Source organism: Piliocolobus tephrosceles, chromosome 12, assembly GCF_002776525.5.
Source record: "Piliocolobus tephrosceles isolate RC106 chromosome 12, ASM277652v3, whole genome shotgun sequence".
NCBI classification, from domain to species: Eukaryota; Metazoa; Chordata; class Mammalia; order Primates; family Cercopithecidae; genus Piliocolobus; species Piliocolobus tephrosceles.
The window spans coordinates 40,086,391-40,103,003 of NC_045445.1; the positions used below are offsets into that span (position 1 = coordinate 40,086,391).

General features: G+C 38.4%; 2 non-coding genes across 2 annotated transcripts; one reads left to right on the forward strand and one right to left on the reverse strand.

The window, feature by feature from the left end:
• Nucleotides 1-9,269: 9,269 nt before the first annotated feature.
• On the reverse strand, nt 9,270-9,434 carry LOC111536719. The gene has a single exon (XR_002729804.1). It is a non-coding gene; the product is annotated as a U1 spliceosomal RNA (small nuclear RNA).
• Nucleotides 9,435-14,937: 5,503 nt separating this feature from the next.
• Nucleotides 14,938-15,153, forward strand: LOC111536720. Its single transcript, XR_002729805.1, has one exon. It is a non-coding gene; the product is annotated as a small nucleolar RNA U3 (small nucleolar RNA).
• The last annotated feature ends 1,460 nt before the right edge of the window (nt 15,154-16,613 follow it).

The following is a 16,613-nucleotide window of genomic DNA, read 5'->3' on the forward strand; positions in this document are numbered from 1 at the left end:
TCTGTTGGAGATTGCTTGAGGTCCACTCCAGACCCTGTTTGCCTGGGTATCAGCAGCAGAGGTTGCAGAAGATAGAATATTGCTGAACAGCGAGTGTACCTGTCTGATTCTTACTTTGGAAGCTTCCTCTCAGGGGTGTACTCCACCCTATGAAGTGTGGGGTGTCAGACTGCCCCTAGCGGGGGATGTCTCCCAGTTAGGCCACTCATGAGTCAGGGACCCACTTGAGCAGGCAGTCTGTCCCTTCTCAGATCTCAACCTCTGTGTTGGGAGATCCACTGCTCTCTTCAAAGCTGTCAGACTGAGTCATTTGCGTCTGCAGAGGTTCCTGCTGCTTTTTTTGTTATTGTATTTTAGCTGTGCCCTGTCCCCAGAGGTGGAGTCTACAGAGACAGGCAGGTTTCCTTGAGCTGCTGTGAGCTCCACCCAGTTTGAGCTTCCCAGGGGCTTTGTTTACCTACTTAAGCCTCAGCAATGGCGGGCGCCGCTCCCCCAGCCTCGCTGCTGCCTTGCGGTTAGATCGCAGACTGCTGTGTTAGTAATGACAGAGGCTCCGTGGGCGTGGGACCCTCCTGGCCAGGTGTGGGATATATTCTCCTGGTGTGTCCGTTTGCTCAAAGCACAGTATTGGGGTGGGAGTTACTCGATTTTCGAGGTGTTGTATGTCTCAGTTCCCCTGGCTAGGAAAAGGGATTCCCTTCCCCCTTGCGCTTCCCAGGTGAGGCGATGCCTCGCCCTGCTTCAGCTCTCGCTGGTCGGGCTGCAGCAGCTGACCAGCACCGATTGTCCGGCACTCCCTAGTGAGATGACCCCAGTACCTCAGTTGAAAATGCAGAAATCACTGGTCTTCTGTGTCGCTCGCGCTGGGAGTTGGAGACTGGAGCTCTTCCTATTCGGCCATCTTGCTCCCTTTCTTCTGACTTCAACCTTCTCATGTTCCTGGCATTTATTAGAACTCCACGGATATTCTCTCTTCTCTAGTACTTTGCCCTGTGTATTTTGGCTCTCTTGGGTCCTTCAGACTCTCAGCTCCTTGACATACTCTTATGATATAAAAACTAATTAATATTAACATATTTCGTTGAATGAAAGGTGACATCAGTTTTAAGACGCACCATTATTTTATGTATCCCTAAGAAAGAACAAATATTTTAAATTATACTGTGAGTCAATGCCTTAATGATGGTTCTGTGTGTTATTTGAATTGGTCACACCCGTCTCTTCTTGCTTTGAGATTTCTTTGATCAGATCCCAAAGACTTGGTGACTTCTTCTGTCTTCTGCCTTTAGTTGCAGTACTAGTTGTATGGTAAATCATCATTTTCCACATGTATCTGTAAGAATTTAATGGTATATAATGCAGGTTCATGTACTTGTAGGTAATTTTTACTTTTTAGTTTTATAAAATATTTTGTTTATTCTTTGCAAGAAAATTAGGAGTTAGTCTTTTCTCCGCTAATCACTAGTATAACTGTATTACCGTTCTACTGCTGCTGTAACAAATTACTGCGAAACTAGTGGTCAGAAACAACACAAACTTACTGTCTTATAGTTACGGAAGTCAGAAGTCCTATATGGGTCCCAAAGGGCTAAAATAAAGTTGTCAGCAGAGTCGCATTCCTTCGCGAGGCTCTACGAGAGAATCTGTTTCCCTGCCTTTTCCGACTTTTAGAGGCTGTCCACATTCCATGGCTCATGGTTCTATTCAAAACCAGCAATGTCAGGCCATGTATTCACACTGTCATCTCTCTGATTCTCTCTTTTGTAGTCACATCTCCCACGACTCTGACTCCTCCCCTGCTTTCCTCTCCCACCTTTAAGGACTCTGGTGACATGATTGCATTGGGCCCACCCAAACAATCCAGGAAAATCTCCCTATTTTAAAGCCATCTGATTAGCAATTTTAATTCTTCTTCCCCAGGTAAGATAACATATTCACAGGTTCCCAGGATGGCTATGTGGACATCTTTGGGGCAAGAGGGATATTACGCTGTTTACCACAATCACTAACATGAAATTCATGTCCCTGCTCTTGTTCTGCACCACCCTGTATGTATAACAACTTTTGCTTCAATGAGCAAAAACATTATAGTTTCTCTGGAGACATTTTAAACTCAATGCATATAATACAGTACCTAAAAAGCATATAACACATTGCTGTGATGATCATATAAACAACGATGATGAAATTTCACTGTGTAGAAAATGACAAACAAGTCACACTTAATTGATGAAAAGATGCCATAGAATTTTAGGATGCAGCCTTATTTCAGAGACATTAACATGTAGTAAAACAATATGTATCTTAAAATAGATGAAATACAGCATATGCAAAAAACCAATTTACAGATCTGCCAGTTAATCATCTAATAGGTGTCTAAAGAATGGAACACATACATGATTCACTTTGATGGGAAAAGGAGAAGAACAATGGCATGTTGCATGTCAGACAGTGAAAAACAGGCATGAGGACATTGTATGTCTATGTCATGAGATACTGAAATGAGGACTGAGATGACCAGCATATGCATTGACTAGAATATAAGTGATCCCAAGCTTATCTTTTTTTAAAAAAACAGAAGACTCCAACAAATATTCAAGGAAGTTTTCCATTTTTGTAAATAAGATTTTCTACACGTGCATGTATTTTGACATTTTGAATTGCACAGGAATGAACGTGCTTTGGAGGGTGGCTAATTTTTTAAAAATAGTGTGCCATAAATCAGATAATGAGTATAAAATGACTTCACAATCTAAAAAGTCTTCAAGTACTTTTCAACAAATAATTTTTCTTTTCTTTTTTTTTCTTTTTTGAGACGGAGTTTTGCTCTTATTGCCCAGGCTGGAGTGCAATGGCACGATCTCGGCTCACCACAACCTCCTCCTCCCAGGTTTAACTGGGATTACAGACATGCGCCACCATGCCCAACTAATTCTGTATTTTTAGTAGTGACGGGTTTTCTCCATGTTGGTCAGGCTGGTCTCGAACTCCTGACCTCAGATTATCTGCCCGCCTCGGCCTCCCAAAGTGCTGGGATTACAGGCGTGAGCCACTGCGCCTGGCCTACATACCATTTTTCTTAGCTAAATTTCCTTTTTCTTTATATCCATGGTACCAACTGTATGAACTATCTTGAGATGATAAAAATACCAGGACAGCAAATATAAACAAAACTTTACCATCATGTCCTAAATTTCTGCTTTGAAAAATAGCAAAGCTTTAAGATGCAACTACAGCTAAAACTTCAGTAACTAAGAATAATTTGGAAGAAGGCAATTCTGATATAGTGAAAGGTCTAAATCATATAATTTTTAAAAGAAATGTAGCTGGGTTGCGTTTAAGCAGTGTAGTAAGATGCAGTTTTTTAAAAGAGATAACCAATTGTTGGCAATCGGTGGGCCTGCTTTAGTAAAAATAAGGTTGTGATTAAGCTATATTATTATAATATATTATTTCATCTCATCTAGACTTGTTTTTTCTCAATAGTGATAATTGCTAGAAATAGAAATCATAAAGTCAGATTTAATTTTAGGGGAATGGGGTCAGGGTGGGTGAGTTGGGAGGGAAACAAAATAAAAGGAATGGGTACAATAAAAGTAAGTTGGGTGAGGAAGGCAAGGAAAGAGTTCTGGAAAAGTTTGTAGCTGCACAAATGTAGAAAAGTGGGATGTAAGTCACATACACGCCAAAAAGAAGGAAGGAAGAGTGGAAATACCCAATGGACTGGCGACACGACACATACGCCTTGCTCCCAGATCTGCCACTAGAAGTGCTTTCAGTGTTCTCATCTATAGAATGAATGGATTAGAATAGATCATATCTGAGATTTCTTGAGGGTCTACTATGCCTTAAGTATTTACCAGTAAATGGAAGTTGCTAAAGTGGTTTTAGAGCTTGAATCAGTGATTTAGGCATTCTTCCTATAATCCTCTTTAAACTATTAATTGTTTATCATTCCTCTTTTCTAGAGATAGTTAAAAAATAAAAAAAAAAAATCTCGGCCGGGCGCGGTGGCTCAAGCCTGTAATCCCAGCACTTTGGGAAGCCGAGACGGGCTGATCACGAGATCAGGAGATCGAGACCATCCTGGCTAACACGGTGAAACCCCGTCTCTACTAAAAAAATACAAAAAACTAGCCGGGCGAGGTGGCGGGCGCCTGTAGTCCCAGCTACTCGGGAGGCTGAGGCAGGAGAATGGCGTAAACCTGGGAGGCGGAGCTTGCAGTGAGCTGAGATCCGGCCACCGCAAGCTAGCCTGGGCAACAGAGCGAGACTCCGTCTCAGGAGAAAAAAAAAAAAAAAAAAACTCTGGAATGACCTTTTGTTTTTGCTCTTTTGTTTTTGAGATTATTTCTGTGGTATTCTCAGTTTATTGGAATTTGTAATGACGGAGAAACATCAATTGAAGCAATTAAAACTAACCCTGTATTGGGAAACACGACAAAGAAAGACATGAGAATTTCAACCTGCTTTCATTCTGGCAAAGCATTAAAATTACTCTATATAAAAATGATGCAATGCAGTCATTTTGCTGTCAATCAAAATTTGATCTATGCTTTGAACTGAATGACAGCTACCATTAAAGGGACAGACGTGCTCTGAAATGTGTGTGTGGTAAGGACTTGGAACGGTGGTAAGAAGGAAGAGTAAACTCACAAGAATGAAGTTCAAGTTATTTTTGGCGTGTGTGTGTATGTGACTTACATCCCACTTTTCTACATTTGTGCAACTACAAACTTTTCCAGAACTCTTTCCTTGCCTTCTTCACCCACCCAACTTATTTTCATTGTACCCGTTCCTTTTATTTTGTTTCCCTCCCAACTCACCCACTCTGACCCCGTTCCCCTAAAATTAAGTCTGATCTTATGATTTCTATTTCTAGCAATTATCACTATTGAGAAAAAACAAGTCTAGATGAGACAAAAAAATGCCTATTTTGCCTAAAACTTGCTAAAATTTCAATGAGAATACAAAAATGAGACTAAATTGCCAGTGGCTTTCTCCTAATTTTTTAGAACCACTTTTAATAAAAGCAGCCCACAACTTTATTTTATGGTTTAACATTTGGATCTTTATTTGTATTAGAGAATTCACTTAAATTGAAGGAAAAACTAAGTCATTTGCATGCAAATACAGCAACAAGAGAAGACTGCACAAGTAACGAACGTGGTATATTAAACAACCTTTTCGCAATGAGTGACCAGGAATATATTCATTCTGAATGAGTCTCTAATTCATTCTAGTTATTACCATAAAAGTGCACTAAGATGTGTATATCACTTTAGATTAAATGCAGCAATTCACAGTATATTTTTCTCATAATATCATGAATTTTAAGGACTGTGTCTGCACTGGATATGCTTAAAAACAGTCATATCATGAAATTATAAATTGCTTGAGTGGACCTGGATCAGAAAGCATTCAAAAAATGAACGTTAGTATTCATTAATGATCGATGGTTGTTTTTCTTCATAGAGTTATCCTTTCTAAAATTGAAATATTACTTACTATCAATGACTAGAAAAGGTTTGTATTTCTTTGACTTTGAGAACAATGAAATACATCCAGATTATTTTATCAGAAGATGAATGAGCTGCTAACAACAAGATGACAAGTTTCCTGCCAGCCACAATAATTGTCTCTTTTTTGGATCAGGCTTTCTGGAACAGAAAGGGTCTTGAGATCTACTGTTTCATTTGATTCCCAGCACATCTGGTGAGGAGGTAAAACCTGTGTCTTTATCCCTGTTTTATAGCAGGTGACTGAGACTATATAACTTGCCTAAGTTCACTCAGCACACATTGTCCTGTTTGCCAAATCGGTGTTTCTGAAATGTTGGAAGAATACGTGGAAAGTGTTTGCAGTTCAAAAATAAAGCCACTTTTTTCAGTATTCATTTGTTTTCAGTCTTTATGTTTAATTTACCTTGAAATTACAAATAGCATTAAAGGTAATTTAAAATGTTTAAATATCTATCAAAGGGGCATGGCTTATAAAAGGTAGGGAAATAGTATGCTAAATATTCCAATAAATTCCAATATTTAAAAATGCTCAGGGAAAAGTACTGTTACATGAAGTTGGCAAGATTTTAGTTTTACTTTTTTGGTGTCATTCATTTGTAAACCCTTATAGGCAGTATTTTTGTTAATGAGTTGCTCTGTTTAAAATACAAACAGCCTCTCATTATTGACGACAATCAACTGTATGACATAGTAAAAGTACTAACAATAGCTACCATTTATTTAGTACTTTCTTTGTGTCAAGGATTATTTTAAACACTTTTATATTTACTTATTTAATTCATTAATTCTTCTTAACAACCCTATGTGGTAAACATTATTATTATTTCATTTTACAGGTATGGAAATCGAGGCACAGAGAATTAACACACTTATGGTCACACAACTAGTAAATGAAACAGTTGAAATTAGGGGATTCCAACCCAGGCAGTTTGGCTCTAGAGCTATAGCTCTTAACCATTATGGATGCTGCCTAAAAAAGGGAGGAGTTTCTAGAGTCTGACTATCTGGACTTCAGTCTTGGATTCACCCCTTACTAGCCATAGTCAAGTTATTTAGGATGTCTAAGCCTCAGTTTCCACATCTGTAATATTGTCATAACAATATCAACTTAATAGGATTAATGTAAAGGGAATTTTTCAAAAATTAATAAAGCATAGCAAGGTACCTGGAAACTAGTTGTTAATGAATGTTAATTTTCCCTCTTTATTAATGACAACTTGAGTACTGCCTCATCATAATTCTTTTTCTGAACTTTAAGGTTTTCATAGGCTTGTATTTTTAACACTGTTTTACCTATGCCTCTTGTCCCCTCAAAAGCTGCATTTATGCCACACCATCTAAAAGTATCTGTGTAGGTGGCAAGGCAAAAAGAAAAAACAATCAACCAAACAATTGATTCTCAAAGCAGCTATTTATTTGCCAGATTATTTGTTTTACCTTGACTAACTTGAATTTGGACTAAAATTGAAACTGGCCCAATTGTCCCATAGAACTGATGTTTATGGTTTCTTTTGAATAAACATAGAAATTGTCCTCATATTCTTAAAACTTGAGAAAGTTACATTTGTCTTATCTGAGTTCCTTTCTCAGGAAACCAACCATCAGGCCTCCCAGATAGTATCAAGGAACCAAAATTCACCAAATCACCACATTTGGACAATGAGATGCCAGACCCCTAATCCATCATGATTGCCAGCTGACCACCTGTTTCCTATTGACCAACTCCTCTTCCTCACCCTTCCCTACTTCCTGCTTTCCTGCATGTAGTTACATTTCTTCACTGCTATATAAATTCGTGATTTTAGTCAGTCAGGGAGATGGATTTGAGACTGATCTCCCATCACCTCAGCTGCCCCACCCAATTAAGGGCTTCTTCCTTGGCAATACTCATTGTCTCAGTGATTGGTTTTCTTTGCAGAAAGCAGCAGGACCTTGGCATTTCAGACAGAACCCTTGGCATTTCAGTAACAAAATTCTTTAAGGGGCTGGTAGTTTTGAGTTTGCATATAGACTAAACTAACACTGTTAAAAGGCAGTATATGGTTAGTGTTCACCTCTGAGAGATAAATGTGTGCACCAAAATTAAGGTTTGTTTAGCAGATTAAAAACATGTATGCAGAGTAGAAAAACTTTTAAATTCTAAACCTCTATTCCATTGGCCACTTTGGCTGAACATAATTTCTTGACATTCAACCACTGACCAACAAATACTTCATTTTCAAGAGTAAAAAAGAAATACATGAAATGATTATTAAGCCCCTATTATAGACAAAAAATTTGCAGAGGCTCCCAAAAGATTTCAGGAGTTTTGTGATTGTTGAGTCAGTTTTCTGAAATCTGACCATGGTGTGCACTCCAGTAAACCTAATTTGGAAGAATGACCCAGCAGGATGTTTCTGATTGATTCTGGAAATCTTATCTAAAATCCAATGCTGAACTACCTAAAAATCAAAATAAACTCATGTTTAGAGATCCAGCAAAGTGCAGCTTTGATTAACCGATCCAGATTTGTTATTTAAAAACACCAGAGAGCCGGGTGCGGTGGCTCAAGCCTGTAATCCCAGCACTTTGGGAGGCCGAGATGGGCGGATCACGAGGTCAGGAAATCGAGACCATCCTGGCTAACACGGTGAAACCCCGTCTCTACTAAAAAAATACAAAAAATTAGCCGGGCGTGGTGGCAGACACCTGTAGTCCCAGCTACTCCAGATGCTGAGCCAGGAGAATGGTGTGAACCTGGGAGGCGGAGCTTGCAGTGAGCTGAGATCCGGCCACTGCAATCCAGCCTGGGCGACAGAGCAAGACTCCTTCTCAAAAGAAAAAAAAAAAAAAAAAAAAACACCAGAGAGATGCCATATTAATTGTAACATATATTCAAGTTTTTACTGTTTCAAAAAATTAATTTAAAAAATTATGTGGCAGTGTATAGGTCACTGTAATCATTCAAGATTTAGGACCATAATCGAATCTTGCCTCCAATTTTTTAAAAATTGGTAACACTACTGAGTGACTAATCACTGAATGATGTGTGTTCTGGAAAAGGGTCTTGAAGCAAAGTTACCTTTAATGGGAATGTACCATTTATATTTATTTATTTGTTTTTATGAAATGTGCCAGTGAGAAAATGGATGGGCGAGTTCTAAGTAACCTTGCCAAGGCTGATCTTTGAGTTATTATAAAAACTATTAAATTTCTAACTTCCAAATTCCCACTCATTTTTAAACTATTAGATCCTGAAACAGGATAGGAGCCCTAGGAAGGCCAGCTGGTTGATTGCTGATTGATTGCTTCAGGGGGCTGGTCTGCAGAGCCTTTAGAAGAACCTCTTGATCCTATGCCTTTACTACAACTCAGGCACCGGACAAATTCCCTTGCCAAGGCAGAACGGCCATTGTTCAGGGAAGGAATTCCTTTCAAGTGTCCTTGAAAGGGCTTTTCTCTTTGGAAAGAGCACCTTGTAAACCTTCACGGTTTTATGTCTCCTTGGATGCTAATTGGTGTGTAAGTCTGAAAGGTTTACAAAAGTTAGCCAAAATTTCAAGCTGCTTTTGACATGTTCAAGTACCCAAATGGATAGACATCTCTAGCTGATTTTCTCTTTATATGATTTAGGCTTTGTCTGTATAATCCCAGTTTTATAATGTTGAGTTGAGGTTGAATATAGCCATTTTTGAAATGGACATTAATCAAACGTTAACAGATTTCAGTCACTAGGAAATAAAAGGCCATTTGTTTTGTTTTGTTGAACTGGAGAAAGAGCGAACACAGTTCACCACCACCATAAATTATGCAATCAAGTTTCCCACATTTGGTGAAATCTCAGGGGGTCAGCACATCTGGAGTGCAATAGATGAGCCTTGGCGCTGGGAGAACCACCTTCATGATCATGGCACTACCCCGACATATAAGAATTCATCATTTTTATTTAAGGGTTTCTCTTTAGGGGACAGAAAACAGTTCAAACTTACAAAAGACAAAAACAGGGGTTTTACCCACTCACTACATTGATTAGCACTCCTGTGTACCTATGTGGGCATAGGCCTTTTGGAGATAATGTAAATAAATTGTACAATTGCTCAAAATAGTGACACTGCCTGTGGTGATCTCAGACCCAACTAGAATAAGAACTCAGGAACCAAAATTAGTTCCCAGAAATCTTTCACCACACATCAAAGAGTCACAGCACACACACAAACACAAATTCACACTTCAACTGTGAAAACCAACTCATTTCAAAATATAACCTCCATATCTATTTGAATTTTGATTGAAACAACTTATTTTATTGTTACTCTCTACTGCTGAATAGCTTCCCTTCAAGCTTGTCCATCCTTCTCCAAGGTGCTGATGGCCTAATGATTTAGGTTGGTATGCTTGGCTAGATATGTACATGCCTAGGAGAAGTTTGTAGAATTACCCATATACTTTTTCCCTCATCTCAATCTAGAAATACAAAGATTTCTTTGGAAGGACAATTCCCAGAATTACTCAGGTGTATGGAGAAATGTTAGAAATTGCATTAATTTTATAACCACCAGCTAAAGCAATGTTCATAGATTTCCATAGATGACAATATTACCAAAAAGCTCAAGTCATAACATACTCTTCTAAAAAGTAAGAGTTCAAAAACAGGTTAACATTCATTTCAGAAAAATGAAAAGTAAAATTAAAAAATAGTTGTTTTTAAAGTAAGAAATAGAAGACTAATAGGTTTTAAACTTAAAAAAGCTTCTTGTGAGGTTAGTAATTTTCTAATAATGTGACTATCTACTTAAGTTGGACAAGTCTTTTTTATTAGTAGTGCTATGTACGTAGTTTTAATGGTTATGTTTATTCATTTGGGCAAATTCACTTATAAGTAACAGACATTAAAAAACCTTGAAAACTTTCTAAGCTGTGAACCTTCTTTACTATATCTTCTTGATGGCATACTATAAAACACATCAAAATGGTCACATGTGAACTTATCAGGTGGAAATGTGAAGATTAGGGTAATAGTCCATTCTCTGTTCATGTTACACTTGATGAGAAAATCTTCAAATGGCAAGAACAACAGCAATGTCTTGATTCCTTATCAAGAAATCACAATTCAAATCCTTACGAATATATTCACAATGGTGCTTGGAAAAAGAAAAAGAAAAACACCTAGCAGTCAATATTGAAGACTTGTCACAGAGTTTTGGTCGGGTTTTTGAGGTAGAGAATATTTGGATTTTGGCTCCTCTGATAATGGTTCAGTTATATATTTTTAAAATATAGCACATACATGATAGGGAGTTTGAGAATATATTGGGGCTGGAGGAGGTCCTCTATATAATTAATGTAATTAATGAATAAGCTTAACTAAAGACTGGAAAAGGACTGACAAAAGTGCAGGAAGATTATAGTTATACATTGGTTAATGAAATCAAGTTGTTAGAGCTCTAAGATGAGCCTTAGTAGTATTTACACATTTCAAGTCTTATTGGGAAACCCTCTTAGAACCCGTGTTTGCTAACATCAGTAATTTATCAAATAAAGATTATACATTTTTAAAAAGTCTATTCCTAGAATGTAATTTTCAAATTGTTTTTCATAAATCAGATTTATTTTCTTTACTTGTTTTTACACAGTAAGCTATGTATCCCCAAATACCTAAAAATAAAGCATCCGACTCCCACTTCCGAAGTAGATTGTGATTTTAAAAATCATGTTTTAGGAGGGAGCTTCCAAGATCAGAAGTTTATTTTCTCCTGAATTCTTTGACTTCAATTAAAGGTAAACTGCCATCAGGTGGACAGTGGTAGTTTCACAACAGCTAGGATAGCCATATGTCTCAGCTTGCCTACAATAGATCTAAATTATGCTTGTTGTTCCACCTTAACTAGTAATAGCACCTACTTTCACTCTCAAAAGCTTCCAAGTTTGGACAATTAATTTTATGGTCACTCTATTAACTTCATGGTCAAAGGGCATTGCCAACTCTGGATGAATGAGTTCTTATTTTTGCTAAAATGGTAACTGAAAGAAAAACCATTAACAATTTTCTTAGTCCATTTGGGCTGCTATAAAAAAATACTGTAGATTTGATGGCTTATAAATAAAAGAAATTTATTTCTCACAGTTCTGAAGGCTGGGAAGCCCAATATCAAGGATATGGCAGATTGGGTGTATGGAGAAGGCCTGCTTTCTGGCTCCTAGATGACATTTTCTAGCTCTGTCCTCACATGGATGGAAAACCAGGGCTATGTTCTCTTCAGCCTCTATTAGAGCACTAATCCCATTCATAAGGGCACCACACAACACATGAATTTTGGGGGAGACACACACATTCAGACCATAGCAGCACTCCTGGTTATATTTTCTTTCACATATAGCATTTTTTCCCTCTGACTTAATAATTGTTATTTTTTGTCTATTAAAAAAAAAGTCTATGCCTAAGTTTTTTCATGGTCTCCAACATTCTTAAACCAGTTTAGTAACCGCAGATTACATGTTTTTCTGGAGCCTTTCATCTTGTAGTCTATCCTGAACTTGTTGCACTTTAGCTCTGCTGAATAACTGGTGATATAGTTTGGATATTTGTCCCTGCCCAAATCTCATGTTGAATTGTAATTCCCAATGTTGAAGGGAAGGCCTGGTGGGAGGTGTTTGGGTCATGAGGGCAGATCCTTCATGTACTGGTGCTGCTCTCGTCATAGTGAGTGAGTTCTCATGAGACATGGTTGTTTAAAAGTGTGTAGCACCTCCTCCAAACAACTCTCCCTCTCTCTTGCTTTGGCTCCCGCCACGTGGAACGCCTGCTACCCTTTCGCCTTCTGCCATGATTGAAAGCTTCCTGAGGCCTTCCAAGAAGCAGATGCTGCTATGCTTCCCATACAGCCTGCAGAACCACGAGCCAATTAAACTTCTTTATGAATTACCCAGTCTCAGGTATTTCTTTTTAGCAATGCAAAAATGGACTAACACAGACATCCTGGAACTTCAGTTGGTCATCATTAATGGAATTCCCTTTTTATCTCTCTTTCTCTTTCTTTCTCACATTGAATCAATTGCTTTTTATACACTACTTTATTGTTTTTTTCTAGTTTAGGTAGAGTATGTTCTCCAATAGCTTCCTAGGAAAGGCTATATGAGAGAGAAAATACTTGAAGCTTTTAGTGTGTAAAAATATATCTCAATTGATAATTGGATTGCATATGGCATTTCAGATTGAAATCATTAGTCTCAATATCTTGAGCATTGCCTTCTAGCTCCTAGTGCTATTATTGAGAAGTGAGAAGCTATTCTAATTCTTTTTTTTTTGAGACGGAGTCTCGCTCTGTCTCCCAGGCTGGAGTGCAGTGGCGCAATCTCGGCTCACTGCAAGCTCCGCCTCCCGGTTCACGCCATTCTCCTGCCTCAGCCTCCCGAGTAGCTGGGACTACAGGCGCCCGCCACCTCGCCCGGCTAGTTTTTTGTTTTTTGTATTTTTTAGTAGAGACGGGGTTTCACCATGTTAGCCAGGATGGTCTCGATCTCCTGACCTCGTGATCCGCCCGTCTCGGCCTCCCAAAGTGCTGGGATTACAGGCTTGAGCCACCGCGCCCGGCCAATTCTAATTCTTTAGTCTTTGCATGTGCGTGTAACCTATTTATTTTTCCCTTTGGAAACTTCTCTTTGTCTCTAGAGTCCTAAATTTTATAACCATTTGCCTGGGTGTGGGGCTTTTTTTAGCTTTCTTTTGTTGTTGTACTAGACAATTAATAGGTCCTTTCAATCAATGGATTGACAGCCTTCTATTCTAGGAAATATTTTTGGATTTTTATTTGATGATTTCCTAATATTTATTCTAATCTATTCTCTTTATTAGTTAAATTGAGACATTGCAGTAGTGAAATATACCTCACCCTCAGTGCAAATATCTTTCAGGGGCCTATTACAAATAATTTCAGAGGGTGAACAGTGCCTGACACGTATTTAAAAAGTATATCAAAGTGTGTTGAATAAATGGCAATTCTGATTACCTAACAGAAAGTATTAAAATGCAATCTTTGCTTATAGTTAATGTTTTCTTCATATGATTTTTCTTTTTACCATGGAACTATCCGTTTCGAAGGAGATGTGACTGGCATACTCTAATAATGTTATTTTATTCTCCCCTCACAAAGTCCCATTCCACCCTACAGCTATTTACTGGAAATTCTTTCTAACATTTAGATTTTCAGGGGTTACTTTTTCACTCCTTTGGCTTTTAGGTACTACTATATTCAATGATGGTCTCTAGAGGGCCATAACTTTCTGGAAGGCATCCAATTAGTGCCTCTGAAAACAGTCTTAAAAGCTGAGTTTGGATAGCACTATAACTGATTACTCTGTCACCTAGAGCTATCTGCCCAGGAAAGGTGATCCATATCTAAGCAGGGCATGAAGATGAGAGCAGCTATAATCCCCAAAAAGTTAGCTTATTTTTCAGGTTTCTTTTGCTTTAACCTAAAAAAGCTTAGTACCACCAAATAACGTTTAAGAAATTCAGAAACTGGATGAATTGCAGTAGAGCTTGATGAAAGTTTCTGAGAGAATGTAAAAGCTAATTACTACTCAAATCCAGCTGCCTGATACGCTCTCAACATAAGTAGAATTGGCAACTGCCTATCAAGAATTTTGTGAGTGTCAGAACACTCCCCTTACAAACAAGTACTAAACTCTTTTACATCTACAGCAGGACAGTTCTTACCACGAGAGTACTTTTGGCTTTAACATGTAAATCCTGAACTGAATAATTCAGGGGTGGCATTAACTGCCTATCCTCTTCTGTGGTGGGCTATTTATTTAGAAGCTCTACTTATTATTAAGCTCTATGTATTGTTGGAGAAGCTCTACTCTATAACTTTCTGGGAGAATCAAAGGACCGATTCTCTTTAGTCACTAGTAACCACCCCCCTTCCCTCCCCCAAACACACACTTTTAGATGTACAAGATTCTCAGGTGATTTCTAAGAATCAGGGAAATAAAGAATACCTTTTACATGGCTCTGTACTCTCCAGAAATGACTAAAAAATACTAATCTACAGATTCTTGAATGCAGTGACACCTAAGTATGGTACACAAATTATATATAAAAATACATCTACACTAGGACAAATCACAGTGAAGATGCAGAACATCAGAGGCAAAGAGATTTTATGAACAGTCACAGTTAAAATAATAGTTGACTTCTCAAGAGCTACAATGGAAGTTGAAGACAGTAGGATCATAGTTTTCAAAGAGCCGAATGGAAGTAACTGCCAACCTAGAATTCCATACCCATTGACATATGCCCATTTTCTGATGATTAGTTTGAAATAGTGACATTTTCAGATAACCAGTAGACCCTCACTAAAGGAAATTCTAAAAGATGGAGTTTAGGCTATAGGAAAGTGATCCAGGTACAATAATCATCATATAAGAAATTGTGAAGACTGTATTTTCAAGGTTCATTTCTATAGTTCACTACTGGAGAAGTTTCTCTGAACGTGTGAAGCACCAGGAAACATGAGGAAGCAGCACAGCATTCTCTCCTAAATGTGAAGCCAGCTGTTAGTGTTGGTTTGCTGTAACTGCTATTTGCCATTGATGATTATTTTCCTCTTCTTCCCAGAGAGTAAGAGGGAGAGGATGCAGTCTGTGTGGTTCCCATTAAAAGAGAGAGAGAGAGAGAGAGAGAGAAAGAAAGAAAGAAAGAAAGGAGGGAGGGAGGGAGGGAGGGAGGAAAGAAAGAGAAAAAGAAAAGAATAGCAAAGGGATAACAAAGAAAGAGGAATACTTTGTGAAAATGTGATGCTGAGTTAAAACGTTATCTCTAAAGTCTTTGTAAAATGCAAACTTGCTATAAAAAAGGGGTGACATATGACTTCATTAACATTTTCTGATATAGTGTGTGTTCTAATGTAGAAAGTGTGTTCTTGGCCGGGCGCAGTGACTCACGCCTGTAATCCCAGCACGTTGGGAGGCTGAGACAGGTGGATCACCTGAGATCGGGAGTTTGAGACCAACCTGGCCAACTTGGCAAAACCCGTCTCTACTAAAAATACAAAAAATTAGCTGGGCATGGTGGTCGGCACCTGTAATCCCAGCTACTCGGGAGGCTGAGGCAGGAGAATCACTTGAACTGGGGATGCAGAGGTTGCAGTGAGCCAAGATCCTGCCAGTGCACTCCAGCCTGGGCAACAAGAGTGAAACTCTGTCTCAAACAAACAAATCGAAAAGGTGTTCTCTGTAAGATTAGTGCTCCAAGTGCCTTGAAAATAGGTTCAAATAAGTGTGGGAAATGTGGTGTTAAACAAAGGGAAACCAGATTCTTAACTGTTGGACTTCTTAGCACCTTTAAGTATGCTAATGTACATTTTGAGTTTCCAAGAGAGTGATAGAGTACACATTTCCCAATTTTATTTAACCACAGATTTTATGTTTCTCAGAACAATTTAATAGATTGGCATTCCTATAGATCACATTTAAAACCCCTCTGTCCCTAGCATGGTCCCTGAGATTCTTCATCAACTTAGATGATATTCCTGGAACACGGAGGCATGGGATAGGTAAATCCTTACAGAAACATGAGAAAACAACAAGATTAGGAGTATGAAGTGACTCATGGGATGGAAGACCCAGATTGGGGAGCTCCCTTGTGAGAATGAGAATTGCAAAAGCACAAGGGGTAAAATGGCAAAGGGAAACATCATGTGCCCTTGTGCTGATGCTTCTATTGCTCAACCGCATGGGTCATCCATGAGTATTTGCAATCTTTTGGCAGTATAAATGAAAATGGTTTAGATGGGAAATAAACAGAGGCCTCAAAAACATGCAACTGGGACTATTTCTGATTTATCTGATTAGGAAGCAGTGTCCACTGACCATTTTTAGAATCATATCTGAAATTTCATCTCAATGGTTAACTTTTTGCCTTATTACTAGATACAAAATAACAAAATCAGGTGTGTTTCCATTATACAAGATTAATATGACTTTATATACACTGACCAAATATTTGCTACATAAAATAATCTTCATCAGGCCGGGTACAGTGGCTCATTCCTTTAATCCCAGCACTTTGGGAGGCCAAGGCGGGCGGATCATCTGAGGTCAGGAGTTTGA